We start from the raw sequence: 25566 nt of genomic DNA on the forward strand, positions 1-25566 counted from the left end.
CCGCCAGTAGCGGATAGCCAGTAGTTAGTAGAAAGCGCCCATCAATTCTACACAAAAAACCTCACCAAAGAGACTACCAACAAAATAACATGTAATACAACAGCGCTAGACCCCCTGTTGCGACAGTGAAGAGACCGACACCCGCGTTACCAGATCGAACACCTCCTGGTCGTTCTCTTCTTTCTTTATTGCGTGCTCACGCGCATGCCCCCGCTGCCGCCCTCTTCGTCTTCTTCTGTGGTTGAGCCGCGAGGCGCATGGCGCTTCCCGCCACTGCTTCCCGCGGGAAACTCAACATCCTCCCGGGCCCGCGGAGTGGTCACCCGCCTCCAAGGGGTATAACCGCTGAGCAGCCCGCCGTACTTGTTGGCCATTTGGGAAGGTGACTGTAAAGTATCTGTCGATGCCGTCCCTACCAGTAAACGCCTCAACCACTCTGCCGAGCTTCCATTGCAGCGCCGGCACGTTGTCGTCCTTGACAATCACCAAGTCGCCAACACGTAGTCGGGATGATGACGAAGGCGGGCAGTGATGAGCGGAGCGTAGAAGAAGCAAATATTCTTCCTTCCAACGCTTCCATAGTCGGCGCAGAAGCTCGTCTCTGTAGTTCACCCTTCGTCGCAAGTCATGCGCGGTGGAGCTAGGGAAACAGTCGGCAGTTCGTGGTGGTAGTCCCACAGTGCGCTTGCCGGTTAAAAAGTGCGATGGCGTCAGCGCAACTGCATCATCGCAATCCTCGCAGAGTTGTGTTAGAGGGCGGCAGTTGACAATCGCTTCTACCTCGGCCAGTACAGTGATCAGCTCTTCGTAACTCAGGCTGCTTCGTCCAAGGCAGCGCTTCAACGCATCCTTGACTGTCCGGATGATGCGCTCCCAGAAGCCACCCCACCACGGAGCTCGTTCAGCGATGAATTTCCAGTTGATGCGGTGAGCACTTGCATGGTCCTGGACAGCGTCCGAGAGCAGCGAGCGCAACTGTTTTGAACAGCTGCGAAATGCCTTGGCGTTATCAGAATATACTGTAGACGGGATGCCTCGTCTGGACGTAAAACGACGAAAGGCGAGGAGGAATGCTTGTGCCGTCATGTCTGAAGTAATTTCTAAGTGAACTGCTCGCGTCACTGCACAGGAGAAAACGGCAATATACAGCTTCACAGACTGTTGCGTAGAGCGGCAGTAAAGGGGTCCGCAGAAGTCTACTCCCACGACATCGAACGGTGACGTCTCTGCTATGCGGTCTTTCGGTAACGGTGCCACCGGGACAGACGCGGGAAGTAAACGTCGACGGCGACACGGTAAGCATGACAGGAGCACCTTCCTGACGGTTCGCCTTCCTTTTAAGATCCAAAACTTTGATCGAAGGTCAGGAAGCGTAACTTGAACTCCGGCGTGCAGAAGCCGGACATGTGTCGCGGCTACCAAGAGTCGCGTAAACACGTGGTCACTTGGCAAAAGGATTGGATGCTTAACTTCCTCTGACCCATCAAGTTCCTGTAAGCGGCCTCCAACTCTAAGCAAGCCATCCAGGCCAATATCTGGCCGTAGGGTCAGAACGCTGGAGCATGATGGCAACGGCTGGCCAGCTTTACGTGCGGCGATCTCGGATGGGAAGGCGGTTTTCTGAACCAGCTGGAGCCAATACCGCTCCGCCTGATCTAGTTCAAGTGACGTCAGTGGCCCAGAAAAGGTTGGTTACCTTCGGGTAGCATTGCAAACAAACCTCAAAATCCAGGCGGTTACTCTGAGGAGTCTGGAGAGCGAGCCGTAGTTCTTGATGTCCAGCAGTGGAGTGGGTGGACGTGCAGATTGCTGCGAGATTGCGGTTGGGCACACGGACTCAAGTTCGGTGGTCAGCTCACTCACTGCTATCGCAGCACAAGAGGTCGAAGGCCAGTTGCGTTCTGGTTCCGCCAGCCACAGAGGTCCAGTCCACCACGTCGGTTTTCGTGTTAGAACTACTGCTGGTACTCCGCGCGTCAAAAGGTCCGCCGGGTTGTCCACACTCGAACAGTGCCGCCAGATGAAACCTTGGGTCAACTGCTGAATTTCACGAACACGGTTCCTCACAAAGGTCTCCAAGCGGTTTTCGTCGCCAGCAATCCAATGCAATGCTACGGTTGGGTCAGTCCAAAAATAGGCGACACAGGATGAGAACTCTGGCATTTTACGAATGTAGTGCCATAACCTCGCAGCTAGAAGGCATGCCAGAAGTTCTAAACGCGGTAGAGAAACCGTCTTCAGTGGTGCAATGCGAGTCTTGCTCATAAGTAGCCGAACGGTAAAGCTGCCATCGACGACTGGCTGACGTACGAACACTGCGACGACGCCGTATGCATGAGGGCTGGCATCAGCGAACAAATGTATCGTCGCACTGTCATGACCTTGCGATGCCAGTAACAAACAACGTGGAATGCGCAGGGCGGATAGGACCGGGAGCTCTGATACCCATTTTGTCCACAAGTCCTCGATGTCTGGTGGGAGAGACTCGTCCCAAGCGATTCCCTGTCGCCAGAGCCGTTGAAACAGCCGTCTAGCTCTCACGTGAAACGGAGCGATGAAGCCCAACGGATCGAAGAGCCTGGCTGAGGCTTGCAAAACGGTTCGCTTCGTCGATGGTTGGGTGGAAAGGTACGACAGAACGCCTTGCGTGGTGATGACGATCTCATCTGATGAGCGGTCCCATAGCAAACCAAGTGCCTTGGATTTGGAGCTCGGCTCAGTAACGTTCTCAAGTGAGAGCCCGTCGTTCAAGAATCGGGTGCAGAGCAAGGGCGAATTCGAGCACCATTTTCGAAGCTCCATTCCTGCATCGGTAATAATGGCATTTGCTTCCCGGTAAATCTCCAATGCATCCTCTTCGGAAGACGCGCCTATGACTAAGTCGTCCACGTAGAATGACCGTTGCAGGCGAGCTGCAATGTCCGGGTGAGTTGTCTTCCACGTTTCCAGGTGGTGCTGCAGAGTGGCTGACAGCAAGAACGGGCTAGACGACGCTCCGAAAGGAACCCTGGTCATACGCCATACGACGATTGTCGGGACGGTATGGTCACAGGTCGGTAATCGGTCAATCCACAAGAAACGGAGCGCTTCTCTGTCTTCCGGTTGAATGCTTATCTGGAGAAAGGCCTTCCGGATATCCGCAGTAAGAACGATGGGGCTGCACCTAAACTGCAGGAGAAGCTGTAGGAGATCAGGACCAAGCTTGAAGCCCTTATCAAGCATTTCGTTTAAAGACGGTTTCCGGTACTCATGCGATGAGGCATCAAACACGACGCGGACCTTGGTAGTCACGGCTTCGCGTCGGACTACCGCATGATGAGGTAGGTAGTAGACAGTCTGTCCGGTGGTTTCAGACGGTACTACTCTCTCAGCATGGCCTTCCTTGAAGTACTCGCTGATGGCGGCGTCGTACTCCTGCAGCAGTTCTGGCTGATGTTCAAATCGCTGAAGCTGCCTTTTCAGCCTGCATTCGGCTACAGTTCGGTTCATGGATGACGTGAGCCTAGGTGTCTTAATCATGAGCGGTACTACGGAGCGACCTTCGCTCTTGTGTACTGCGCTACTAAACTGTAGGAGCGCCGGGTGTTTGTTGACGTCGTGCTCCTCACCTGCATCGCTTATACCGATGGCGTCCAACCGCCACATCTCCGACGGGTCTCCCGGTCGGAACTCCATGCGCCAATCGTCAGTACAAGCCAGGAATAATGCATTTGCACTGGTGGTACGTGGTGTCAGACGATGGCAGACGTCAGTGTAGGTTCCTTGAACGACCCAACCGAATATTGTTTCCACGGCGCACAGGGTGTCGGGGAAGCGCTCGACACGTCCGGTTACAACCCTCCAGTAATTGTCAGAGCCGATCAACACGCTTATCACGGAGTCCTGAGGTTTATCGTCTTGGGGATCGTCGGCTAAGGGTAAATTCCGGTCACGCAGCATTGCAATAACGGTGCTCTCTATGGCCGGGCCCCTCACTGTACAGACCTCTGGCACTTCCAGAGCTTGGAGGGTCAGCTCATTTGATTCAAAGCGGCCACAGAGAGTTATGTTCACCCTTCGGCATTTGTACTGGCGTGGGCGGTTGCACTTGCCCAATGTGAACACTGCCAGATCCTCAGTTCCAGTGCTGGGTAGAGACAGTTGCTGCGACACGTCTTGACGGACGAAGGACCGTTGGCTTCCGGTATCAAGCAGTATCCGTACCGGCACGCGGTCGCGGTTTCCGGACGCCCACACCGTGGCGGTTTGGAGCAATACGGGTGACGAGGACGTGCTGCTTGCAGGAGCTGTTGTCACCTGCCTTCATCGTTGTGTTTCCACCTCTCGGTTTTCAGCTCCGATAGGAGTAGGTGGTCGTGGAATGCCCGTTGCTGCTCTTCCCCAAATGCCGCACAGTGTAGAAATATGGCGTCCTGAGCAGTGGTCGCACCTGAGCCCTGCTGCGGCTCGGCAATCACGGGCAGTGTGGCCCCTTTTCCCACACTTGAAACAGCAATGCTTCCTGGACAGCCGTCGGCGCTTTTCCTCCGCTGACAGTGTGGCCTGGCACCTACGTGTCGCGTGTCCTGGAACGTCGCAGAGGGATCACTTAGTCTGCGAAGCCATGGACGGATCGGCACCTGGCGATGGGGACCGTGCTGCCAGTGCTAGGGCGGATGGTATTCGAGGCGGTGTTGCGTTGCGGTTAGCTGGCAACCTCCTTGAAGTGGGTTTCTCGCGTGACACTCGACTCTCCTCTCTGCTTTCAACCTCCACTTGCAGGAACTTCAGGATGGCCTTGACTTGCTTTCTCGTGATTCCGCTGCTGCGTCCGCTCCGGCCATGTCGGTCTTCGTGCGCTTGCGGTACAGAATTGCCAGATCCTCTGGCAATGAGCGCATCAGCACCCGGTGTAGAACAACCGCGTACTCTGCAGACGGCAGGCCAAGGCTATCCAAACAGCCGGTCCGGAATTGGATCTGCTCATAGAGTCCTCGCAGACGTGAAACTTGAGACGATGACTCGATTGGCTCGATGGAAAGCAGGCTGTCTATGTGGTTATAGATGAGGACATCCTTTCGGCCATAGCGCTCAGTGAGCACCTTGACGGTAATCTTATAATTTGCGTCAGTCAGGCGTATACCTTCGACTGCTCGCTTTGCAGCGCCGGCCAGGTAAGACTTCAAATACTGGAACTTTTCAATGTCGGCGAGATCGGGGTGAGAGTGTATGGTGGCCTCATAGTGCTCCCAGAAGCCCTGCCATTCACGGGTCTCACCGGCAAAGACGGGTATTTGAAGCTTTGGCAAATTCACGCGCAGACCCTGTGCTCGTGGTCTACCGTGAGCGGCGGTATTTTCGCTGATGAGCTCGGTGTGAGCAGCTCCGATGGCGTTGCTGGACTCGTTGCTAGTCCCCGCAAGCCTCTGTAGCTGGCCTTCACTGACAGGAGCACCAGCCGTAGCGCGCGCGTTCATGGCGAAACGAAGCCTGTTCATCGCGTTGACGCTCTTCTCACGCTAATCTATAGCACCCGCGACTTCTTCATCAAACGCCTCACCGTCAAGGGAGTCGGCGATCTGGCTGTCCATCTCAGCGAGCGCGGACTCTTTAGAGCGAAGCCCGTCGATAATTTCCTGGAGGTCGCCCAATGACGGTTGAGTGTCCTCCCGCAGGATATCGCTGGCCACGGTCAGAAGTCGGGTGGTAGAACCACGAAGGATGCCTCGCTGCCTGCGCAGCTTCTCCGTGCCGGCCGTCTCCCGGGTTTTACGGCACCAGAAATGTTGCGACAGCGAAGAGACCGACACCCGCGTTACCAGATCGAACACCTCCTGGTCGTTCTCTTCTTTCTTTATTGCGTGCTCACGCGCATGCCCCCGCTGCCGCCCTCTTCGTCTTCTTCTGTGGTTGAGCCGCGAGGCGCATGGCGCTTCCCGCCACTTCTTCCCGCGGGAAACTCAACATCCCCTTCACAATCCATACAAGACAAATACTATTAAAGCCAAAAGCGACTAAAATAACGGCACTTAAGGGTCCATACTAAAAAACGCCTAAACATGCACATCTAACCCAGTCGTACGTACAATGTTTACAAGGTCCTTTGCAACAATCCTATAATTATGTCCTACGACTATGGTTCCCTATGGGATGGGGCTATGCCGGTCACTGGCGCTCACGTGGCGTATACGTGGCTGTAGTCTCGTGTGGTGGTGGTGGTGCGGGCGTCGCTGTGCCCTGTAGTTACTGAGACGGCGTCGTCGCTGCCGCCACACGCCCCGACGTAGGTCCTTTGTGGGCACTCTTTAACGTGGGTGTTGCTTTAACGGCAGGAGGCAGCCCTTGGCCTGGGGACCGTCACTGTGTCAGAAGGGGCCACCGGAGGGCCTGTAAGCGTTTCCGTGTGGGGGCCGTCAACGTACGCGCGTTGACATTAGACGCAAGCATTCGATCGTCACAGCTCAGGCTGTCGAAGCACATGTTTGTGGTGCGGATAGGAAGGCGGAGCCGCTGCGATGCTTTTTTATTCGAAAGTTTGCCCTGCGGCATAACGGTGCATGATTCACATATCCACGGACAAGTTTGCTTGGTGTATAAAGTCCAGAAGTAGCCGATGAAATGGTCCATGAACCCAGCGCTGCAGGGCGGGAAATCGGGAGGGCGGCCAGTGTGGCCCGGCAGTTTCACGAAGGTGCCGTAATCGGATCTGATGCAGTCCCGGGCAGGTCCACAGCAGATGCTGCACATTCACATTCTGTACAGCGGAGTCGCAGAATGGGCAGGTAGAGTCGAATGGGCCGCGGTACTGCGATGGCCAAGAGAAAGTAACAAAACGAAACTTTGAATAATTGCCACAGCAGTTTCTAAAATTATTAACATAATTTATTGCATTTATCTGCCAAGTTGAAAACAAAATTCTACTTTTAAAATAAAACGTTTCGGAATAAAGTATGAAATTATTCTATTACAATTTTCTATTCTATTTTATTTTAAAATGGGGATACAGGCAGTCACAGACGGCGTAAGGGCTATCCAAACGCGTATTCTCCGCAGCGCAACCTCCTCTCGGTCAGTTACGTCACCAGGGAGGCTTGAACTTCAAGGGGGGTATGAGGGCTCGCGTGGTGTGCCGGAGAATTTCCTTCTGTTGTGCCAAGTTTCCACTTGGATCTTCGGGGAAAAGTGGTAAAAGTTGCATCAAGGTATGCGGGCGTCTAGCCGTGTCTTCCTCCCTTTGCCGGGTACAGCTGAACGGGGTACCCATTCTACTCGGATCTGCAGTATAGTGCTTCGTGCTAAGTGGTGACTGGCATCCGCGAATAGTGTAGCTTGTGTTAAGCGGCGGATGTCGCGGATGGCTTGCGTAGAGTCAGTGCGTAATAATAGTCGACAGTATGGCCCTGCCTGGATCTTATCGTGTACCGCTGCAAGTTCAGCAAGATACGCTGGTGGCAACGAATTAGCCTTATAAAAACAAGATTGGCGCACCTCTGGTAGCTGGGGGCAGATGGGTGCAGTGTGCACCATGCCGTTTTTAGGCTGGTGTCTACATAGGAAATTGCCGTTTCCGTGTCTGGGCTAATGAGGCGAGAAACTTCGGCCATGGCCTATCGAGGAACTGTGTGACGGAGGTCACCGATTGGTTTGTTGTCTATTAACTGTACTCGCTGCCACGGAGGAATGTTTGATCCTTTCACAGTGGTACGAACGACGTACCCCATGTACCGGGCTAGCGCAGCGGCTGCACCGATCATCGCGACTTTACAGGCACGGGCAGAACGGCGTTGGTGCACCAGCTTATCAATCGTGTTGAGTTGGGCCTCCCCCTGCAGAGTTGGCATCGGGGTCATTCGGGGTAGTCCAGTAATGGCCCGCATGGCATCCCGGTTGATGGCTTCGATGCGATCCCAGTCCCTCATCGTGAGATAGTGGAATTGAGCCTGGTACATGAGTCTGGGTTGCAACACTGACCGCACAAGGAGGCGAGGAACGCTGGTGCGCGGCCCGCCAGCCTTCATCGCCATTCGGCGTATCAGGTGTATGGTCCGTGCGGAACGATCCTTCGCACTCTTCACCCATGGAGCCGCGGACCCAGACGAGGCAGCATCAAGGCCCAGCACAATATTAGTGGGGGCCTCGAGTCGAGTTTGTTGATGAATAAACAACGGGACAGGTCGTTCCTCAAGTCGGCGTCGCCCATGTTTGTTAGCCACTGACATGTATGAAGTTCTTTCTTCCGATAGTTCAAGTCCTACTTGGGCGCACCAGGAATCGGTCATGTTTAACGCAGTTTGTAGCGCGTTTTCTTGGACAGAGATGTCAGCGTGCACAGACCCCACAGTAATGTCGTCAGCATACATGTTGTAATAGGCGTCAGGTATCTCTGCAACCGCCAAGCGAGGGAAAGCAAGGCGATATTGAACAATACCGGCGCCAACACAGAGCCCTGTGGAACACCACGGTGCGATGTGAAGTGTCCTGTAGCCGTCCCGCCCAAGCGAAGGGCGAAGGTGCGGTCCCGAAAAAAGTCGTTCAGAAATGTGCAGATGTGGCCGGGGAGTTTAATCCACTCTAGGATCCGAACAATGGCTTCATGGCCGGCATTACATAGGCCTTCTTAATATCCATTGAAAGCATGGTCCGAATCCGGCGAGAGCATCCTCCGATCAGGATCATATTAGAAATGTGCTGCAGTTCATCTTTGACCCCGAACTGTGGTCAGAATCCAATTTGGCCGGGATGATACCAGGAATATCGCTCAAGCCACCAAGACGTGTAGCTAGCATGCGTTCCATCAGCTTACAAATCGTTGATGTTAGAGCTATTGGCCCAAGGTTAGAAATCCGGTCTGGTGTTTCGCCAGGCTTCGGGATAGCAACGATTTCTGCGTGACGTCAGGAGTCAGGAATCGCGGCTGAAGTCCACGCTGAATTTATGGCTGCAAGTAAGACGTCAAGTGTAGTGCATTTTGTTTTGTTGAATAGCTCATAAGTGATGCCATCAGGTCCCGTTGGAGTGCGCGGCCTGGCTTGGTCGATGGCTGCCAAAAATTCCGCCACTGTAAAGGGGCCTGAATCTCTTTTATGTCGTTGCATGGAGGCAATGAACCGGCGGATGCCGGTAGGCAGTTTGGAATCGTAAAGACAGCTGGTGGATTGTCAAAGGCGGGAAAGAAGGTATTTGCAGCGAGAGAGGAAAAAGCCGATGGTGCATGGCCCGATGCTAGAAGTTCTCTTGCTGCTGGATCTGGCGAACGGTGACCACGTTCTACTGCTTGGAATGTTCGCCAAACAGGGCTATTAGACGACGAAGGGCCAAGCGAGGCGCACCAGTCTAGCCAGCGGCCTCGTGACTGTCGTCGTTCAAGTCGACGGGCAGCTGCTGTGAGGCGGTGAAGGTCCAGACATGCATCAATTGATGCGGGATTCCGCATTGACGTTAGTTCAGCTTGACGGCGCGCGGCCCACAGTTGACAAAGTTGTAGGTCAGGGGCAGCCCGCGATTCCTCGACCAACGTTGCACGAGTCACTGCTTCCAAAGCCACGCGGAGACTCGGGCACGGGTCAGGTAAGATGCTGGAGACGATCGTAGCTGCTGTCGATCGATCGAGGTCCAGTGTACCACCCGACACTGTCTTTGAAGACGAGTCGCCCGGCCGGGAGAAAGGTTGAGATAAATCAGATGGTGGTCACTCCCCCAGCAGTCTGGCTCACACATCCCGGACACTGATGCACTTCCTAACCGCCAAGATGTCAGGTGAGCTTGTAGAAGCCCGTGGATGCTCACGGCGTCGTGTAGACACTGACAGGTCATTTAGGAGAACAAACTGAGCATCCGTAAATGTGTCGTACACACACGCACCACATGCACTGGAAGTGGCGTAGCCCCATGTCTTGTGTGGAGCGTTGAAATCGCCCACCACCAAAATTGGACAGCCGGGATGCTGTCGACGTCATTGGGAAAGCCAGCCCAGGTATAGTTTAGCTGTACGGCCATTGTAGGGGCGAGCATAGTATGACACTATGATGACGTCCGTACGGGGGAGGCGAACGAGCACAGCGACGACTTCCTGCCATAGTGTACACCATCGCGCCAAGTCCATGCGGGTTTGAGGGCAAATTGACCGGGTATATACAGCTACCTTTCCTGGAAAGACATCAGGCATAGTGGTTCGACGATCCAGAATGGACGGAGATGAATAAGCCACATATCCAGGAAGGGAAGGGAGGCCATTTTTTTTATTTCCTGGAGTAGTAGTGCCCAAACATGTAGCTGCCCGTACAGAATGCGTAGTCGAAGTTCTCCAACTTTGCCCTATATACCCAGACAGTTTCATTGCAGAACGCCTTGCGACGAGCCTGCAAATATAGGTATATACCATCACAGGTGGATGTTAGCCAACAATACCGAGGTGAGTCTGGAGTTGTTTCGCGACGAAACAGGAGTTCTTGTGGTGACACTGTTGTCGACGTGGAAGCCTGGATAACTGAAGGCGCCGACAGGGTCGCCTATTGGGTGTCAGTGGAGCGGTTCTTCACGCGCTGGCGCTGAATTGCGCGGCTTTGCTTAAGACGCTAAATTCCTTTTTGTAATGTAGCCAGGGTGTTATCACTTTCCCATTCTTTCTCCATATCATAAGTAGGTCGTTCTTGTACGGGTGACGAACGTCGACGGCCAGCACGAGGCGTTTTAACCGCTGCATTATACGTCATCGTCTCTGACGCTGGAGGTTCAGCTGCGCCAGCGTCTTCCTTTAAGGACGCCAAGACAGCGTATCGATTAGAAATCGGCACATAAGCAGACAGTGGATATTCACGGTGAATTTCGTTTCGCTTTGAACGGCGCTCGTGAATTTCCTTGCTTGCCTCTAACTTCGTAGGGCACTTCCAGGAAGTGATCTCGTGGTCATCTGACTTACAGAGGCCACATCGGAAAGTCTGTGGAGCCGTGGCTTCCACAGGGCTTCCTTCGGCTGGTAAGGGCAGGAGGAATGTGTCGTTGTTTGTAAATGAGCAGTACAGAACTGATAACTTAAACGGCCGAGGGCGCAAGATTCGACCAATATAGATGATACGGTCCGGAGGAGTAGGTGGGCCCTGCAGGATCACGAGAGAGGTGCGGCTTCTGTTTATGTATTGGATGATGACCACTTCGTGAGTACGGCAGTAGAGCTCCTGAAACTGTGCAGGTGCCTCACTGGAGTCTACGCCAGACACCACATTTCGTATTAAGTAGGTTCCAGCTTCCAGGTATGCTTGAATATGTATGTAGTGAGACTGTGAGACCTGTAAGCCGTTTAGCGTCTGGAGCATAGTGGCTTGATCCAAAGAGGGCACCCATACCAATAGGGTATTGGTAGGGTTGTGCACGGCAAAACCAGGAAATCCTGGGACGTTGAGACAGGTGGCGACTGCCGCTTGAATCAGCCGATTGAGTATGGTGAACATGTCGAAGTTAGTTCGGGGTTTGATGACAACCCTATACGATGAAGTCTCAGGTGACAGCGAAGCTATTGTTGACATTGGCGACGGGCGGGAGCGTTTTGACTCGTCCTGCGCTGCATTTTATCTCGGGCCGGTAGATTTGGGTGGCCTCTGAACCGCGCTTGACGGCGGAATCGGAGTACTCCCTTGTGGTTGAGATGTGTCCATTGTAACTGCGTTGCCATGGCAGGGCTCGCGACCCGGTGGTAAAAGAACTCTCGGCGCAACGATGGAGCTGCCTTGACTGCTCCGCTGTCTCCACGTGCGGGGCAGCAGCGCAGCGGCAACGTGCTGCCGCCACCGTTCTTGCCAGCGGGCTAGGCCTATTTGATGGACCGAAGAAGACGATCGGCCGGGCGACGAGGCAGGAGGATTCAGGGGACGACGCACCTTATGAGTCGGCGCAGGGGTGGTTCGTGACTGTTTGCAAAAGCGCATAACAGGCAGGATGCCTGCTAGAACAACATACGGCGTCAAGGGCAGAGCGATGCAAAACGTGTGCGTTCGCAGCCTTGGCTTGGCTTCTGTCTCCCAGGCTAGTACACTCTACCCAGGCTTGCATTGCGTAGTCGGTGGCCTGGCGGCGCCCCCCTGGCTTGCTCCTCCAACACCGTCCGCCTCTCGTGCTTCCTGCTCGTGCGGTGACTCTGCGCTGCTCCCAAGCCTGCTTGTCTCGTGTTTAAAGACTTTCTCCCGGTGGTCACTGCATTTTCGAATTGGATAATCTCATTACGCCCCGCGAGTCCCTTCTCCACTCGCTGCTAGGTACCGTCTCCTTGTCGGGGCTTTCTCCTGTAGGTCCGTTCTTGGAGGCAAATTTAAAGTTCTTCCCCTTCGTCTTCGTTTTCCATTCCTTCTAAATATATCAATATTTCAGCCCCCTTCGTGAATGGCCTCCTGAAACATGACACGATTAATATAAAAGAGAATGAGCGATGAAATTTTTAGTATCTTCTAGGCCAAGAAAGCTTACAATCTTCCGAACATTACAGGAGATTCGTTGAATTATTTCTGGAACACAAAAGCGCAAAGAGGTAGGGGAAATGCTTGCCGTAATTCACGTTGATGTCCACGTCCCAGCTGGAAATCGACGAGACAATAAATCGACTTATTACAATTTCCTCCACTATCTTCATCAATGTGGCCTACATAGTAGCCAAAATTATCTTCCATGTTTCTGTCAGTCGTCAGGATCGTCGAGGCTGAAGATTTTTTTGTAAAATAATATAAATTACCATATTCATCGCTAATGATCTCTGCCATTACCATTCCGATGATGGTAATGGCAATGATCATTAGCAATGAATATGGTGATGGTCATCGTTGGCGCAGTAGGTTGGTCAAGAGGCAAAGTATAAACTGCTACAGGTGTCACCATGGTTGTTGTGGAAGGTGTTCAATGTGGTGTCGTGGCGCAGACAGCGCGTCCCACAGCTTCAGACGCTAGGCACGAAGTTCCACCATAGTTCCCAACTTGTGCACTAAATCTTCTTCCCGATTTCAGCGATTGTATTTCAATATTCGGAGAACGAGCGGAATTCATTAAATTGATACAAGTGAGCGAATAAACTTTTTGACACATCAAGCGCTATCTTGAGGAACTTTCCAGGTTATATGTGTCCTCAGTTCAGAATGCCTTGATGCTTGCTGGCGCAAGGGGTCCTCTCTACCAGCATGTGCTGGACGCCTAGGAAAAATGCATTTATTTATTTATTGGAGAACAGTTTTCTCAGTTTTAAAGGTCGTACTTGGTGACTAGTAGCTTAAATATGGAAAGCGAAACTTCAACAAGACCTTACAGTACATGTTTTTCTAATCATAATTATGAATAAGCACTTAAGCGCTCCTTCAGTTTCCCCTTCCCAGTCGCCCGCATATTGCTGATTGTCACCTTAATTGTCCCCAATTTTGAGGTGGTGTTCATTGTAACAAAATTATTACTACTGATTTTCTCTAAATAGATTCCAGGTGCCGAAGTATGGAACGTTCTTCTCTACACCTGGTGATGATCTAAGCAGTGAAGACCAAGAGCGTCAACGGCCAAACGGTGTCACTCTGCGGAGTAAACCAGGTACGCTATTAGGAAATATTCTCAGGCCAACGATGCATCCCGGACTGTTGTCGACATAGTTTATGTTTACACTGTGGCCAGGTTCACTATAGATTGTGGATCTAATGAAGGTGAGGCTATGCTTGTTGGCGTGGACAGCAGCAACGTAACCTGTACTGTGTAATACATTCAGACATCAGTACCTATGTGCAGGTTTCGTAAAAAGAGCCTTGAAGACAAAATTAAATCTTGTTTTATTTGAAAGATTAAGTGATTTATAGCGGTCCCCATGATTGTCTAGCAGCAAACAATGCTTTATTCACTGAGAAATTAAACAATTCCAGACAAAATTCTCATCCTCCCGCTGGGTAGCGTGTATAGTGACGTCTGCGACGACGTACCCAGGGCGGGTACTTAAGCGAACGCTCGTGTGCTGACTACACTCTAAGGAAAAAGGGTAGAAAAAAGGAGGAAAATGCGGGTTTTCTCCCCCAGCCCAGATAGTTTCTCCCTTTAGCTCATTACACGTAGCGCCCTCCGTACGGCATCTATGAAACACGGACACGGGGAGCATACGTTCTCCTCTGTCGTCTGCGATCTGCCGTCGGCGCCGACGCCGATAACGAAACCATTCTTCGTTGCACAACGGCTTTCACCGATCAAGCGTACGCGAATATTCTGTGCAGCATCGCCCCTGCAATGTGGTACTTCCTTGTCCGCTCACTTTTTTTTTATCACCATGTTCTCGCCACGCAAGCGCACGGTTCTCCAGACGTGTGTTTCGCGCACATTCTGTGGTAGCCGCTACATGTGTGCTGGATGCGACTCGCCTGGGCCCAGTTCAAAGTTACCACCGCATTTGTGGACGCTTTCTACTCACTCCCAAGGGTAAAAGTGGGCAGCGATTATACTAAACTGCCCCTTTCTTCATCAACAAACACGGACAGCAGCATATTGATGCATCAGTGACCAACAACAAAAGGAGCCCTGCAGTAGCCATGGTAGCGTTTCGGCTGGCGTCTCTGAATAGTTGCCAGACCAGTGGTGCGCTCTTCGCTAAAAGAGCGAAAGCAAGGCAACTCAAACATACGCGCCATACTATTTCGTTACACGTTTTTTTTCTTCTTCTTTGAGCTATTCTACTACTTACAAAACCTGAAACTAATAAAAGGTTGCAATTGCACGAGTTACATTTGACGAAACAACAAAACAAAGCTGAGGCTCACGCATTGCTGTGGGTTATTCGAAACAGACAACAAGCTCAGTGTTCCTAATAGCACGCTCTGCAATCAGTGGTATAAATACTTTGTGGCCGTTTAAGGTGTAGTTGTGCTATGTGCTTTGCGGACACGTGAAAAGTGTACTATGTGTTGTGCAATGTGTATGTATATGTGTATTGTACTATGTGTTGTGCAATGTGTATGTATACGTGTATTATGCTTGCGCTGTTGTCTATTGCATGTATTGTGCGTTGACAATGCCTTCAACGAAGAGTATGTTGTTGTGTTGTGCTATGTTTCTTCCCAATTTGTGCCCGCCAGCCTGCGGCCTTTGTAATGTTGCTATATTACGTTAGCATATAAGCGCGCCCACTGATAGTGATGCTTAGTAGCTGCCCCTCCTCCTCCCCAACTGTTTTTTTGCGTCATCTTTCGGTCATTTTTAAACGTTATTCGAGCTATGTTGGCTTTCGAGCTCGCTAGATGGCGAGCAGTGTCATCTCTTTGCTCCTGCGGCGGATCCGTTTTTTGAGCCACCTGCACCGCCTTTGCGCTGAGGTGCACGATTGCAGACGATCTGCGCTTTCATGAATCGGCTGTAGCAAGGTAAGGCGACTAACAACAACTAGTCGTCCTCTAACGGCCGCATTGGATGTTCGTGATCTCGTGAGTCGCTGAACGGCAGGATTACAAGCGTTTGGGAAATAAAGGCAGCATTTTGAATGCAATAGTTATGACTTCTGCTCTGTTTACAGCGGCGCGTTCGCGCTAAACCCGTAGACGGAGCGCTTAGCGGGACGCATGCAAGTCGCGCATATACGACTGGCGTCATGGCTTGCTAACCGGAGTTCTGGTGGGCGGTAGGTAATGTTTTGGGTATTTTAGGCGCATTTTAAGCGCACACAACCACAGTACCTACCTATTTGTACTTCCTCGATGCTCAAATCGATCAGCTCGCTAGGCCTTTCTCGCATAAAAAGCATTGCTCGGGTACCGCCGCCAAGGCAGGAACTCTCCTTTATTAGCTCACGAAAGGGGGAAATCTTCCTCCATTCCTAGGGCGAGAAACGCGATCCTCCCTGTTAAAGGGAGAATCTTTCTATCTTTTAGGGAGCAATATATGATACATTCCTGTTTCACCCTTAAGGGAGAAACTACCACACCCTTTTTTCTTAGAGTGTAGGGTTGTAGTGAACGATGAAACTTCTTTGTTACCGTCAGTCCTCCTAGATGGAGCCACTGTCCCGTAGACCACTGTCCACACCCGCTTTGTTTTTCATCGCATCTGCACCTGGCTAATTTTTGTTATGATTGCTAGTAATCATTTCGTCAAACATTGGGCATGGTCGACGAACAGTGCCACAGAAGAGAATGTCGTTTATGCCAGTTGGCCAATGTAAGCTCAACACGCCGCACGGGTGTGCAGCTACAACCGGCATAGTGGCCGCAGTACACACGGGGGCTCCTATTTCTACATGGGCGTTCGAAACTCCCATTGTTTATCCCACCATTATTATTGGTATGTGAGAAATATGTATTAAATTTTCGCGGAAACTTATTGTTCTCCTGCCTAACTTGCGTTTGCTTTTTTCCGGCCCAGCCAATCGCACAGCTGTCAATAGTGGGTCATTCCACACGAAGCGTTCGAGCCCTAACATAGACCGTCGCCAATTTCATTGAAAAAAGTTGTGCTAGTTGCGGAATAAGTTTGGAAAGTCTGCAAGGAGTATATTTGTCAAAAAAAATTCCCGTCGTGTAAGCGCTTCTTGAAGTTCCTGCAAACACGCAAAGTGTGGCTGCAGATAATACATTTTTAATATAAGTGAAACTACATAGAACGACAAATATTATTTTTGAACACTCCGCTTGCGTTCTTCTTTGATGTGGGACCATGACTGAAGCCGTTAACATATTTTTGGTGTTGTGTTAGTTAAGTAAACACGCAAGAAATGGTGCGGTTATACACATTTTTCGTAAAGGCACCGTGAAATCTTCAACCCCAATAATTCAATGTTGCGTTGATATGGTCTTTGAGTGTCTACTAAAAATAATTCAAGTCAATTACAGAGCGTACCTTTCAAGAAAATTGCTTACAAATTTGCAAAAAAATGACTGTTTGCCAAACTTCAGACATGCAAAAGGCACAAAGCTCTTCGAGGTAAAATTACATGGGACGGCTCATTATACCCATAAGAACTACATAGCATGTAGTTTAGAAAATGTCTTTCGAGGAAATTTTGTTTGAGGATAGAAAAAAATATTGAATGTTCATAATGAGCCGCACTTGTGTCCGTTAGAAAACTGTGTCCCCATCTCGGAGCGCATACGTGCGTACGAGCGCGTACATGTGGACGCCTGGCTCGGTGCTAAACGAACATTGTTTGTCTCGTTGACATCACAAAAAACACAGCCTAAACAGCATACTCGAGTCCATCACAACCAAGAAAATTTTCGTGTCCACGTCAGCAGAAAACTTCCAGGCTACTACTGGCTGCACAAACTGACATCCTTGACTACTACAGTCTGCTAGCCACACCCAGGCTACACAAACAAACTACTGGCACTGCTAAGGATGGAACCTGGGCCCAAATAGACAAACGGAGCGCCAGCCCGTCGTCTTGCTGTCTAAGCTACGTCCACACGTGGAGACGGGGGACAGACGGTGGTTTGGATTCAGCGTGTGGGTAGGGTGCTTTTTGGAGGCGACGCATGAAACAAGACAGAGGGACAGGCAGGGAGAGAGATGACGCCATAGCCGCGCGTGCAGCCCTCCACCTCACCCTTCGAAAAACGCTCCTCTCCGTTTGCTTTCCGCCGATGCTGCTGCGTTCGGGACGCCGCCCCCCGCGAATCCCAGGTAACGGCGGGCAGAGTCTGTGGTTTCACTCTTTCTAACGCAACGTGTGTAAATTCACGTGATGCCGCATGAGTAATCGTTGTGGGTGTCGTTTACAGCTTCGCAGTTTAAACACCTTCACAGCGTATATTTCAGCCCACTTCTTTTTATTTTTGGGTCTTCACACAGTCACCTCGCGCAGTTGCAGTTTACATATTTCAGAGCGCAGTGTTCGGAATACAGAAACAAGATAGAAATTATTTATTTCTCTTACAGAGTTTCCTCGCAATAGAACAAAAACAAGAACTTCATGAATCTCTGCTACCATGAGGAGGACCATAAACTGTCGCAGCAGGGAAGTTTTTGCCACTTCACTGGGCAAAAGCGCATGGGACGGCCTCGGCGGCACTCGTAAACGTCAGGCGAAATTGCAAGTCTCAAAGGACCTGTGTGGCTGGGGTGAAAACAATATCAAATAAATAACAGTAATCTGGGTTACAAGTTATAGAATGCAAGAAAGAAGGGCACCAGCTGGTTAGAAATTTGTCATGGTAATCCCAGTCAATAGAGCACGACAATTAAACCACTTCAGACCAGCTACACTTTCAACACATTGCGTTGGCATTGCATTCAATCAAATTCAGGCACAAAATAAAAATGAACAACTAGGCAGCATTCTTTGAGGCTGACTATTCAACAGGTGGAGAGCTGAACACCGGTGGATAAAATACGGGAGGCAAAAAAAAAAAAAATAAGTGGCAAGAAATTTCATGGTTGTAGTAATACGTATCCTGCGGTGAATTTCTTCGGGCCAGGTGAAGTGCTGCGCGCCGGGAAAAACAATTCTGTGACCATTCTTCATCCGCCTCTGACAGAGTCAGGTTAATCTCACTGATATCTGTTACTACAAAACGCACACTTGCTGTGTTCCCTTGGGTGACGGTGCGAAGACGCCAAACTAAAAAAAAAATCTGCAGAAATTCAGAGGATTGTTACTATTGCGCAGAACTCGAATGCCACTTGTCTAGAGTCTGAGTTCTTTGCAGTAACAATCTTTGGTTTTTTAAAATTCTGTCCGCCCAGTCATCTAAATTTACGCTATTATACCTTTACATGTGTTACTTCCGCCAAATCTGTATTTTTTGTGGAAATGCAGGGCGTTACTCAGTCCTTGCTGTGAGGGTGCTGTGCAAGGAATGCTACGCATTAAAGTGACGGACTGGAGTATGCCGTTTACGGTGTATTTTTTGTGATGTCAAGCGACACAAACAATCTTCGTTTAGCACAGGGTCAGCTGTGCACATGCCTGCCACAGAAGCAGGCCAGCGGCAGGTACGCGCTATGAGTTGGAGGCAGTTTTCTAATGGACACAAGTGCGGCTGATTGGAAACTCCGAAATTTTTCTCTCGCCTCAACCAAACTTTACTCGAAGGAAATTTCTAAATTAGACGCTAAAGTGTTGATGCGTATACTCAGCCATTTCTTGTAATTTTACCTCGACGGCCTTGGTACTTTCTGTATGTCTGAAATTTGGCAAAACCCATTTTTGCAACTTTATAAATAATTTGCCTAGAACGTACGCCCCGTAACTGAATTGAATAATTTACGTGACACTCAAAGACCATATAAATGCACAATTTAAATATTATGGTTGAAGCTTTCACGCTGGTTTTGCAAAAAAGTCCGGAAAACGCAGCATTTCTTGCGTTTTTACTTAGCTAATACGACACCAAAATCTTTACATGGCTCCAACCATGGTCCCATATCAAAGAACAACGGAAGCAGAAGGTTCTAAAATAATAATTCTCATCCTACATATTTTCACCCTTTATTTAAAATTTATTATCTTCAACCTTATTTTGCGTGTTTGCGAAACTTCAGGGAGCGCTCACATGGCGGAAATATTTATTTCAACAAACCGGGAGATACACTTAACTGGCAACTATCACAAATTGTTTCAGTGAAATTGGCGATAGTAGATTTCTTGGCTGGGACGTATCGCGTGGAATAACCGTAATACCTCACAGGTTTCCAGTGGTAAACGAGCTAGTGGGTCTGTCTTTCTGGGTTTTCGTAGTCATGTAATTGGTTTGCGTGAAGTTTGTATTAAACGTGGTGTCAGTGTTATTCTAACAAGGCAGCCTTCCTAATGAACGAAATTTGCATTTGTTTCCTTATGGCCCTATTCAACAAAATTGTTATTAGATGTACTCCATAGCTGGCGACTAAAGTACAAAAAATTACACAAGGGACCAAGGAGGACAACTAACGCCCTTTTCTAGCCCTTTACAAGCCCTTTACTTTATTTTTCTCACTTTACTCGTCAGCAATGCAAAAGCGATTTCCCCAGAAGTCTGCATTAAATGTACTCTTTGCGCGATCCTAACGGAAATATTAACGGTCAAAAGGAAGTTTTTTGGGTAGCACATTCCGGTAGTAAAGGGGGAGTAAGACAAAAATTCACCAATGTTAGGTTTAGAAGCTTCTCAGGAACTCTCAACGATGGAGGCGAAAAGCAAACATGCCCGTTTGTACGAGGTTTCGGCACACGTCAAAAATCCCCAGGAGGTCAAAATCAACCTGGAGCCCTCCACTACGGTGCGCCTCATCGCCTGTGTTGCGGCGTCGGCGCGTTAAACCCTAAAATCAATCAAGGAACTCTCAATGAGAAGGCTAATAATGCTGCAGTTGTTGCTAAGGGATCGTGTGTCATAGAGTGGTGATGTGATAGACGCACCAGTCCCTCAAGAAAGGGCGAGTTAAACTTCGCGGAATCCTTTACTGAACAATCATGAGAGTCATTTGCGTCTAACCTGGGTAGTATTTGAACCATCAGCTGTCATCATAATGCCGCGAACCGTGCTTTTTAATTGTGAGTGTATGATATGTTGCCAGCTCACATCTTTGCACGGTTATCTAATTCTGTGTTAAATACGGAACGCCCGTTCACTCTAGATAGCTGTACGCCGGGAACGTATGGCTGTCTGCTATGAAAGCAAAAGAGAGTCACCCATTATTGATTGTATATGTTTCATCAGCAATTTTTTTCGACGAATCGGATATTTCCCGAAATAGTTGCGCCCTATACGATAGAACGAACGCAGATCGAAACCCATGGCATTCGATTCACCAACTGTTGAAGGGTCATTTCTGCTGCATTTTAATTTTAAAGACGATAGTCTTTCTTGGGCTACTTAAACCCAGAAATTTTGGTCTGTCTGTGTGTCTGTCTTTCTGTCTGTCTGTCCGTCTGTCTGTCTGTAACACGATTCAGCCACCCGGCCAAACTAAAATGCTTACTGCGCAATAGTCCTATATACTCATAGCCAAATGTAAACGTCTAAGCCCGGTTTATATGTTCATACTTGTCAACTTTGTCGAACAAGAACAAGGCATTACGCAAATATAAGACAGGAAATTAGTACACAAGGGATATTTACAGTGTTCCTTTATTACAAAATTTATGGATGCTTGGTTTTTCGATAGAAAATGATATTCTACATCTACTGCAGAAAACCGCCGCCTCCTGGCGGCATACGAAAAATCACGTGGCAACAGCAACGAAAGGTTTCACTAACTAGGTTCCACGTTCTGCTTGGAACGCGCGTGGAGCACGGCCACGCGGTTCTATAAACCTTGTAGTCGGCCACATCGATTCACGCGCGTCTCCGCCGTACTGCAGCGCTGGCATCGAGGAACCCCGCCTGTAGCGGTGTAACGCAGTAAATTCAAATCGCCTTGAGCAAACCTTTAGTGTGTTTACTTTGGGATGAGCGCGACGGAACAGGAACAGCATGAGAGGTGAGCTGGAAAGCGAAGGGGGAATTTCCTTGGCAAATGCCTACAAGGACTATCGTCTTTTGACGACATTTGCAACGAAAGGAGCAGATACGCGGCCAATTTTTTATAAATAAATTATACCCAACCTACGGCCACCCTTATGCGTTGTTTCAAGGTGGTGCTTTCACAAATAAACGCGACAATTGATAGGCTCTGCTAATATTAACAAAAAGCAGTGTTTTGTGTGATTAAAGCTGCATAGACAGATTGTAGCGAAAACAGCAGATGAAGCGGCACACTCCATAAAAATGGCTCAAATCATGCGGCGGTAGCGTGCAAATGTTGCGCAAACCATTCCAGTGGGGCAGTAACAACAGTGTGGGGAGGGGTGTTTCACTCTGTAATAGTATGGAAAAAACTGACTCTTGAAAAGTAGACGCACGCCATAAATATTCCCCAGTTTTCTTGCCGCTATTCTTTCGCCTTGAAAGATACGTGGGAGGCTGAAGGTTCTGATGTCGACCTGTTGAAATCTGATCACATAAAATTGGCTTAACAAAAACACCTAGGAAAACGTCTCATGAAACAGAGAGTATTAAACGTATAATGCTAATATCATATATCTATACAAGTTAGGAACAAACGAACACAGTAAGACTTCGAGTTACTTTGAATTTCGTTAAGAAAATGCTATTGTTCGGATTCGAAACCACCGTAACATATTGAAGAATCGAACGTTCGTAAGAAAAGTACAAAATTTGATTGACGTCATGAGAGCTTCATTAGAATTCTTTTTATTAAAGATTAAGATCCGGCTTTTATGTTGGTGGGCTCCACAAATTTGTTTCACGCAAAGTATGATCAGGAAAAAAAAAACAACGCGGTCTTTCATGTGATGTACTTTTTAGATTGGAACCTCGTCTAAATAGTAGCGCTGGAGAATGGCAACCCGTTTCGAAGAAAAGTAATATGACTACATTTCGCGAAATTAAGGTTCATGTATCATTTACGGCCGCAAACAAGAATTCAGTCAAGGTTGCACTGCAGGGTGGAAGTATCAACTTCGCTGTATATGTCGCTAAAAACCGCACACTCGTACGCGTATAATTTCATTTACATGCAAGTTTCAAGGTGAATAATGCATATGAGAAATAAAAGCGGTCCTTACACAGACCTCTGTGGGACCCCGATGTGACTGCCGCATGTTTTGATCCAAAGCCACTGATAAATGAATTCTGCAAGCTACCTGACAGAAAATTTTGCAACTAGGCAAGAACCGAGTTAGGACGCTCATGGCCGGTCGTCTTAACGAGGAAACATGAATGGCGAACAGTATCAAACGTCATTTAAAGTGTAATAAAATGCAATGGACCAGTTGTACGGCATAAAATGAAAAAAAAAGGAGATAAGGCAATTAGCTGGCTGATACGCAAAAAGCCCACCGGGAATCTATGCTACGCAGGGCTAAGGAAATTGTTCCCGTATGAATGGTCAGAAATAAGACAGTATAATGCGTTTTTCAATGATTTGGAACACACACTAGCAAGGAATAAATGTCTGTAATTTCTTGTACATGTTTACGGTTACCCGTTTTATGTACTGCGGTAACAATTGTGATGTGCCAGGCGTAAAAGTTGTTATTTGAAGGAAGCGACAATCTTAATAACACAAAAAAGTATCCAGAAACAACAGAAGCTCATCTTTTGAGAACAAAGCATGCGATTGAGGTTGTGTCCAGTAGCAGAGTTTGGCTTTCGCCTGCACAGAAGTTTACACACTTCCTCATAGGAGCAAGACTTCGGTTATTACATTGATATAACTGTGATCTCGTAAAACATGGACATCATTCACAGGGGCCGAAAATACTGCCTTACAGCAGTCATTGATGAGATCCGCTGTCTGAACACCACCCCTGATGCCTTCACGGAACCAGATAGTGATGGTATTTAACCTTCCTCCCTGCTTATTGATTTAACAAACTACACCATATTTTTAGGGCGTTGTTTATGCTTGCCTCCCAACGATAAACAAACGCATCTTTTGCTGCATTGATCTTTGGCCTTATTTCTTTTCTCGGGCATGAAGAGTGAATAATAACTGTTTATTCCTATAAGCTGTATAGCTGCAAAGACGGCAATGCTCTTTATTTAGGAGAAGTCAAATGTGTCTGGTGACGCATGAATCATTTTTTAGGTGTATTGGAAATCGTTTTGAATCGGATATAGAAACCAGTTAGCTGAAACCTTTTCTCAATGAAACAGTTACAGCGCTGTTCAATGTTTAATGCCAGGCTTAATTGGGCAAAACTCGAAACTATTCTTCGCGGGCCCGTATCCGTAAAGCGTAGTACCTTTTGAGTACATTAACACTTTCCGAGTTTGTACGAAAATGCGCGACGGAAGTCTACAAGAAACACAACTATCTTTGGAAGACCGGCTCTATCCCAAGGTAGTATGTACACAAAATTGCCCTAGTGTTTTAGGCTCATCCTGCGAGACTGCTCAGTTTCTTGATTTATGCTGAAATTTTTGTTTTTCACAACTTGTGACCGAACCAACCCGCACGTTTTTAGCATTCGTCAATGTACTTTATCTGGTAGTAACCGGATTCCCAAAACTTCTTTACTAACTTCATCGTGAGTAGCGCTTGAAACGGGACACAGAAGGGAAGACACACGATGACGCTAACTCACAACTGACTCCTCCTGATGGAACTGACTGATGCCACACCGGAATTCGCTCAAAAACAACCCTAATGCACATATCACTCGACATTGCGCGACCCACAAAGATGAGGCCCAGGCGCAATGCTGTCCCCTTTTTGAAAACACCAGCGTGTTGTGCCGACACAATCACCAATTGACACGCGAGGTAATTGAGCTTTTTATATGAGAAAGCACGATGATAAGTGTGTCAGCCACGCGTCGGTGGCACTTCATGAAAAGGAATTTCTGCGTGAGGCAACCCAGCGGGGGGCGGGGGCGGGACCAGGTCAGACTCGCTGAACTGGGTCCCTGTGGACACCGGACGCTGCTCCACCCCCCGGCGAGCTGCGTCGGCGTGCCTCCCCAGGGGAAAGAGGCGAACCTCTTTCGCGCCTCTGGGAAGGTGATGTTTTCAGTTACCTTCACATTTATGATCTACTTCTCCTGCTTAAAATTCTCACATTTTCTAGAGTAGGTGGCATGGGGTCCCTGGAATTTGGCGCAGGTGGGGGTTGATGATGGACAATTGTCAGATTGGTGATCATGCTGGGCGCACTTGGCTCAGGTCATACGGCCATGGCAGGAGTTGGTTCCGTGCCCGAACCGCTGGCACTTAAAGCAGCAGCGCTGCTTCGGAATGTAAGGACGAATGGAGCATCGAATGAAGCCTGCATTGATATGGTCAGGAAGTGAGGAGCAGTTGAAGGTCAGGATAATATGTTTCGCGGGGATTATCTTATCATCTCTACGCATCGTGATGCGGCGTACGGCTGTGACACCCTGATCCTTTAGACCTTCAAGAAGGTCGGCACCTGTCTTGTTAAGGAGATCTGGCTCAAAGATCACACCCTGCGAGCTATTCAGGCTGCGGTGGGGTGTGACCTTGATGTCAAGATCGACCATTTTCGTCTGTCCAAGAAGTGTGGTTGCCTGCTGCTTGTTTTTTACCTCAACAAGGACTTCACCTGTGCGTTGTTTTTGGCAATGTAGGTTTTCCAAATTAGTCCGTCAAGGTATTTTGTAATCAAAAATACTGATTGTGAAGCAAGAGGGCGGGCTGTGTCAAGAGATTCGATAACGAGGAAACGAGAATTGCTGTTCACGGTTGTTAACAAGACAGTTGTTGAGAGAGGTGGGAATGAAACTTCGGTGCGGCCCCTTTTCAGGGACCGATCACGTTTGGGGGGGGGGGGGGGGGTCAGAAAATACCATATAGCATAGTAAAAAAGCAGGGAGATGGGGGTACTTTTTTGTCAGCCTTACCCTAATAGCTGATGAGATCCTGGAGCTCCCTGCCTGATAAACAGACAGGGAGCCCATCCGCCGGAGCTTGACCTGGGCTCCGACGGCTACCATTTGAGGTTTCTACCCTTCAACTTAACTCTCATTACCACGGTCGGTTACAGCGTGAGAATGGGGGCTCGGGGTCCGCGGTGTCACCAACACCGTCACCAAGATTGATCAAGGTGCCCCGTGCGGGGTCTCCAACATAATTACCCATCTAGAGTGGATCA

At 49.2% G+C, this 25566-nt stretch overlaps 1 long non-coding RNA gene across 1 annotated transcript in view; it reads left to right on the forward strand.

The window, feature by feature from the left end:
* The window catches only part of LOC144162016 (uncharacterized), an 82059-nt gene that overhangs the window by 42428 nt on the left and 14065 nt on the right, over nucleotides 1-25566 (forward strand). The window contains exon 3 of the long non-coding RNA XR_013320571.1: nucleotides 13424-13533. This is a non-coding gene — a long non-coding RNA (uncharacterized LOC144162016). The remainder of the gene's footprint in view (nucleotides 1-13423; nucleotides 13534-25566) is intronic.

Source organism: Haemaphysalis longicornis, unplaced genomic scaffold (genome assembly GCF_048455015.1).
Source record: "Haemaphysalis longicornis isolate Haplotype H1 unplaced genomic scaffold, Haemaphysalis longicornis Haplotype H1 scaffold_12, whole genome shotgun sequence".
In the NCBI taxonomy this organism is placed as follows: domain Eukaryota; kingdom Metazoa; phylum Arthropoda; class Arachnida; order Ixodida; family Ixodidae; genus Haemaphysalis; species Haemaphysalis longicornis.